Source organism: Lepidochelys olivacea (assembly GCF_965140295.1).
Source record: "Lepidochelys olivacea isolate rLepOli2 genome assembly, chromosome: 2".
NCBI lineage: Eukaryota > Metazoa > Chordata > Testudines > Cheloniidae > Lepidochelys > Lepidochelys olivacea.
The window spans coordinates 96,008,015-96,015,294 of record NC_140412.1 but is presented as its reverse complement, the minus strand read 5'-3'; positions in this window follow the sequence as shown (position 1 = coordinate 96,015,294).

The following is a 7,280-nucleotide window of genomic DNA, read 5'->3' as shown; positions in this document are numbered from 1 at the left end:
TGAGATATAAACTGCCATGTCCCTTCTCATGTGCCAAAATTTAATGAGAAATGCAACTTGCAAAAATACCTAAACACAAACATTCTAAGCCCAGGACCACACTGCCACCTGAGCATCATCAGCACTCGCTGCAATGGGAGCGCCTGGGAAATCCTGTGAGAAAGAACCAGACTGGGCTCTCCTGGACCCAGCACATGGCAATAGAAGTCTAGCCACATTCTGGGCTCACAACCTTATTCTGATGCCAGCTAATGTAGTTAGTCCCATAGCTTATATGGCAAAGATCTGTGCTGAAAGCTCAAGGTTCAAAACCTACCAATAATTCATGATGGGGGTTCAAAACCTACTGATGATTCAGGATTGTCACAGTTACACATTACAAAATCTAGGAAATTACTTTTAAAAACCTACATTAAAAGAACATTATTTAGGTGGCAAAGTTAAATACTCAAAAATTAGAAAAAATCAGATTTAAGGTTGCTTGTGAAAACTTAATTCAGCCCCCTTGACACATATCCGTTATGATACAGTTATGATTACACATTGTTGCTCCACAGGATCCCTGACTTTTGACAGCTTTGCACCCAAACTAAAACCAATACATTAATTTGCACCCAGAAATTAAATGGAAGGCAGTACAGTCCCTGGAGAAAAGCTGAACTTCCTGGCTCACAAATGATTACCAGCTTTAAGAATTCTGCTGTTAGAATTTAGCTAATGCATTCAACTATAATCTATGTAAAAGAATAAATGGACACAAATCAGATGTCAAGAATTCTAACATTCAAAAACCAGTTGGAGAACACTTCAATCTCTCTGGTCACTCGATTACAGACCTAAAAGTCATAATTCTTCAACAAAAAAACTTCAAAACCAGACTCCAACGAGAGACTGCTGAATTGGAATTAATTTGCAGACTGGACACCATTACATTACGCTTGAATAAAGACTGGGAGTGGATGGGTCATTACACAAAGTAAAACTATTTCCCCATGTTTATTCCCCCCGTCTCCCCCACTGTTCCTCACACGTTCTTGTCAACTGCTGGAAATGGCCCACCTTGATTATCACTACAAAAGGTTTTTTTTCTCTCCTGCTGGTAATAGCTCACCTTACCTGATCACTCTTGTTACAGTGTGTATGGTAACACCCATTGTATCATGTTCTCTGTGTATATTTTCCACTGAATGCATCCAATGAAGTGAGCTGTAGCTCACAAAAGCTTATGCTCAAATAAATTTGTTAGTCTCTAAGGTGCCACAAGTACTCCTTTTCTTTTTGCGAATACACACTAACACAGCTGCTACTCTGAAGCCTTAGGCTGGTATAAGATAAAGCAATTCCCCAATGTTGACATGCTTATAATCGTGTTCATATTTACAACCTTGTGGAGGCTGGCAACAGAAAAGATAGAAGAAAAAGTAAGTAGAAAGCACCAAGGAGAGGGCTTGTTCATACTCAGACTACCTCCATTTGGTCATCTCTGGTGTCCCAACTAGGGGTTGACCTGGCCATCTTTTTATACCGTTTAAGCCCATGTTTGTTATTCCAGTGGACCATAATTAAAGATTCCGAGTGTTACATTTCACAATGGTTTCAATATGTAAATGCGGTTTTGCTTCCTGGTTACATGTACCAAAAACCTATTATTTCAAGCTTAAACTCCCCTTTTGTGATTTACTACTTTATCATAAGATGTGTACTGCTAAATCTGGGTCATGCACTTTTGTCTTTCTGCGAACTCAGCAGGCCATATGCTAGGTGGTTAAACCCCATATTTATTGTACCACCTATTTAAAATTGCTTTACCTTTATTTCTCCCTATTTGCATCTTTACATCTTTCATCCCTATTTTACTAATGGAAACTGTGTGATCATGGGAGACTTTAACTTCCCAGATATAGACTGGAGGACGAGTGCTAGTAATAATAATAGGGATCAGACTTTCCTAGATGTGCTAGCTGCTGGATTCCTTCAGCAAGTAGTTGCTGAACCAACTAGAGGGGATGCCATTTTAGATTTGATTTTGGTGAGTAGTGAGGACCTCACAGAAGAAATGGTTGTAGGGGATAGTCTTGGCTCAAGTGATCATGAGCTTGATTGTTCAAACTGAACAAGAAGGGTTTCTTCAGGTATGTTGGCAACAACAAGAAAGCCAAGGAAAGTGTGGGCCCCTTACTGAATGAGGAAGGCAACCTAGTGACAGAGGATGTGGAAAAAGCTAATGTACTCAATGCTTTTTTTGCCTCCGTCTTCATGAACAAGGTCAGCTCCCAGATTGCTGCGCTGGGCATCACAGCATGGGGAATAGGTGGCCAGCCCTCTCTGCAGAAAGAGGTGGTTAGGGACTATTTAGAAAAGCTGGACATGCACAAGTCCATGGGGCCGGACGCGTTGCATCCGAGAGTGCTAAAGGAATTGGCGGCTGTAATTGCAGAGCCATTGGCCATTATCTTTGAAAACTCGTGGCGAACGGGGGAAGTCCCGGATGAGTGGAAAAAGGCTAATGTAGTGCCAATCTTTAAAAAAGGGAAGAAGGAGGATCCTGAGAACTACAGGCCAGTCAGCCTCACCTCAGTCCCCGGAAAAATCATGGAGCAGGTCCTCAAGGAATCAATCCTGAAGCACTTACATGAGAGGAAAGTGATCAGGAACAGTCAGCATGGATTCACCAAGGGAAGGTCATGCCTGACTAATCTAATCACCTTCTATGATGAGATTACTGGTTTTGTGGATGAAGGGAAAGCAGTGGACATGTTGTTCATTGACTTTAGCAAAGCTTTTGACACGGTCTCCCACAGTATTCTTGTCAGCAAGTTAAAGAAGTATGGGCTGGATGAATGCACTATAAGGTGGGTAGAAAGTTGGCTAGATTGTCGGGCTCAACGGGTAGTGATCAATGGCTCCATGTCTAGTTGGCAGCCGGTATCCAGTGGAGTGCCCCAAGGGTCGGTCCTCGGGCCGGTTTTGTTCAATATCTTCATAAATGATCTGGAGGATGGTGTGGATTGTACTCTCAGCAAATTTGCGGATGATACTAAACTAGGAGGAGTGGTAGATACACTGGAGGGCAGGGATAGGATACAGAGGGACCTAGACAAATTGGAGGATTGGGCCAAAAGAAATCTGATGAGGTTCAACAAGGATAAGTGCAGGGTCCTGCACTTAGAACGGAAGAACCCAATGCACCGCTACAGACTAGGGACCGAATGGCTAGGCAGCAGTTCTGCGGAAAAGGACCTAGGGGTGACAGTGGACGAGAAGCTGGATATGAGTCAACAGTTTGCCCTTGTTGGCAAGAAGGCCAATGGCATTTTGGAATGTATAAGTAGGGGTATAGCCAGCAGATCGAGGGACGTGATGGTTCCCCTCTATTCGACACTGGTGAGCCCTCATCTGGAGTACTGTGTCCAGTTTTGGGCCCTACACTACAAGAAGGATGTGGATAAATTGGAGAGAGTCCAGCGAAGGGAAACAAAAATGATTAGGGGTCTGGAACACATGACTTATGAGGAGAGGCTGAGGGAACTGGGATTGTTTAGTCTGCAGAAGAGAAGAATGAGGGGGGGATTTGATAGCTGCTTTCAACTACCTGAGAGGTGGTTCCAAAGAGGATGGTTCGAGACTATTCTCAGTGGTAGAAGAGGACAGGACAAGGAGTAATGGTCTCAAGTTGCAGTGGGGGAGGTTTAGGTTGGATATTAGGAAAAACTTTTTCACTAGGAGGGTGGTGAAACACTGGAATGTGTTACCTAGGGAGGTGGTAGAATCTCCTTCCTTAGAAGTTTTTAAGGTCAGGCTTGACAAAGCCCTGGCTGGGATGATTTAATTGGGGATTGGTCCTGCTTTGAGCAGGGGGTTGGACTAGATGACCTCCTGAGGTCCCTTCTAACCCTGATATTCTATGATTCTATGATTCTATTAAGGATTAACAAAAATAAATCTGCAACTGGCTTTTTGATTTCAAAAGGGCTGACTTTAAAAAATTAAGGAAATTAGTTAGGGAAGTGGATTGGACTGAAGAATTTATAGATCAAAGGTAGAGGAGGCCTGGGATTATTTTAAATCAAAGCTGCAGAAGCTATCGGAAGCCTGCATCCCAAGAAAGGGGAAAAAATTCATAGGCAGGAGTTGTAGACCAAGCTGGATGAGCAAGCATCTCAGAGAGGTGATTAAGAAAAAGCAGAAAGCATACAGGGAGTGGAAGAAGGGAGGGATCAGCAAGGAAAGCTACTTTATTGAGGTCAGAACATGTAGGGATAAAGTGAGACAAGCTAAAAGTCAAGTAGAGTTGGACCTTGCCAAGGGAATTAAATCCAATAGTAAAAGGTTCTATCGTCATATAAATAAGAAGAAAACAAAGAAAGAAGTGGGACCGCCAAACACTGAGGATGGGAGTGGAGGCCAAGGATAATCTAGGCATGGACCAATATCTAAACAAATACTTTGCCTCAGTCTTTAATAAGACTAAAGAGGATCTTAGGGATAATGGTAGCATGACAAATGGGAATGAGGATATGGGGGTAGACATTACCATATTTGAGGTAGAAGCGAAACTCAGACAGCTTAATGGGACTAAATAGGGGGGCCCAGATAATCTTCATCCAAAAATATTAAAGGAATTGGCACATGAAATTGCAAGCCCATTAGCAAGAATTTTTAATGAATCTGTAAACTCAGGGGTTGTACCGTATGATTGGAGAATTGCTAACATAGTTCCTATTTTTAAGAAAGGGAAAAAACGTGATCCGGGTAACTATAGGCCTGTTGGTTTGACATCTGTAGTATGCAAGGTCTTGGAAAAACTTTTGAAAGAGAAGGTGGTTAAGGACATTGAGGTCAATGGTAAATGGGACAAAATACAGCATGGTTTTACAAAAGGTAGATTGTGCCAAACCAACCTGATCTCCTTCTTTGAGAAAGTAACAGATTTTTAGACAAAGGAAACGCAGTGGATCTAATTTACCTAGATTTTAGTAAGACGTCTGATACCATGCCACATGGGGAATTATTAGTTAAATTGGATAAGATGGGGATCAATAGGCAAATTGAAAGGTGGATAAGGAATTGGTTAAAGGGGAGACTAAAACAGGTCCTACTGAAAGGTGAACTGTCAGGATGGAGGGAGGTTACCAGTGGAGTTCCTCAAGGATCAGTTTTGGGACCAATCTTATTTAATCTTTTTATTACTGACCTTGGCACAAAAAGTGGGAGTGTGCTAATAAAGTTTGCGGATGATACAAAGCTGGGAGGTATTGCCAATTTAGAGAAGGACAGGGATATCCTACAGGAGGATCTGGATGACCTTGTAAACTGGATGAATAGTAATAGGATGAAATTTAATGGTGAGAAGTGTAAGGTCATGCATTTAGGGATTAATAACAAGAATTTTAGTTATAAGCTAGGGACACATCAATTAGCAGTAAAGGAGGAGGAAAAGGACCATGGAGCATTGGTTAATCATATGATGACTATGAGTTGCCAATGTGATATGGCTGTGAAAAAAGCTAACGTGGTCTTGGGATGCATCAGGAGAGGTATTTCCAGTAGGGATAAGGAGGTTTTACTACCGTTATACAAGGCACTGGTGAGACCTCACCTGGTATACTGTGTGCAGTTCTGGTCTCCCAGGTTTAAGAAGGATGAATTCAAACTGGAACAGGTACAGAGAAGGGCTACTAGGATGATCTGAGGAATGGAAAACTTGTCTTATGAAAGGAGACTCAAGGAGCTTGGCTTGTTTAGCCTAACTAAAAGAAGGTTGAGGGGAGATATGATTGCTCTCTATAAATATATCAGAGGGATAAATACCGTAGAGAGAGGAATTATTTAAGCTCAGTATGAATGTGGACACAAGAACAAATGGATATAAACTGGCCACCAGGAAATCTGGACTAGAAATTAGATGGTTTCTAACCATCAGAGGAGTGAAGTTTTGGAATAGCCTTCCAAGGGAAGCAGTGGGGGCAAAAGATCTATCTGGCTTTAAGATTCAACTCGATAAGCTTATGGAGGAGATGGTTTGATGGGATAACATGGTTTTGGTTAAATATTAAATATTAAATATTCATGGTAAATAGGCCAAATGGCCTGTGATGGGATATTAGATGGGGTGGGATCCGAGTTACCCAGGAAAGAATTTTCTGTAGTATCTGGCTGATTAATCTTGCCCATTCTTGCTCAGGGTTTAGCTGATTGCCATATTTGGGGTCGGGAAGGAATTTTCCTCCAGGGCAGATTGGAAGAGGCCCTGGAGGTTTTTCGCCTTGCTCTGTAGCACGGGTCACGGGTAACTTGCTGGAGAATTCTCTGCTCCTTGAAGTCTTTAAACTGCGATTTGAGGACTTCAATACCACAGATATATGTGTGAGGTTTTTTGCAGGAGTGGTGGGTGAAATTCTGTGGCCTGCATTGTGCAGGAGGTCAGACTAGATGATCATAATGGCCCTTTCTGACCTAAATATCTATGAATCTATGAATCCCATAGATTACCACTTTCAAAAGCATTTTAGCATGCCTTAGAATATGATATATAGTTTACTCCTGTCTAACAACCTACCCTACAATGAGATGATGGGGTCACAGGTAAACAAGACATGTCTTTACTGGAAAATTAGGTTGTGTTAAAACATGACTTCGAGGAGTCATGTTAACTCAAGTCATGTTAAATGTGTCTTTGTAGTCAGTGTTGCTAGTGTATTTAACATATCAATTGATCATGGTTAACTCTGTTTGGAGATTTGGTTAACCATTGGAGATCTGGTTAACTCTTAGTTGGAGATTTTTAAAGGTGACTAAGGGCCATACAACATTTAATAGGGGTTTTGGAATATCTCTTCCGTAGGCTGGATTTAACCCATCACCATAGAGGTGAACAGGTTTATGACTTTATTTTTTACAAATCTGCTGAGCTAGTCCAGGTCTATTATGAAATCAGTATTCTTAGTCCTCAGAAAAATAGGGTTTAAATTGAAGAATGGGATTACAATTTGAACATCTATCTACCTGTCAATATGTAAATACATACCTTCAAAAATTGATGTGACATTTTACTTACATATAGAATAGTCTACACTGTATCATATTAAATATTAACTAAAAGCTTCCTTTTCATAAAATATTGATGATCTTACATTGCTGGGCATAAATTCTCTACCCTAACTCATTCTCTTCATATCCAGCACAGAACTCCAAAATAATTCCCAAATATTCTGGGGGGAAAAGCTTTGGAGTATACCGAGCACATGCTCCTTTTCCTGGTCTTTATCTTTTGTCATCTT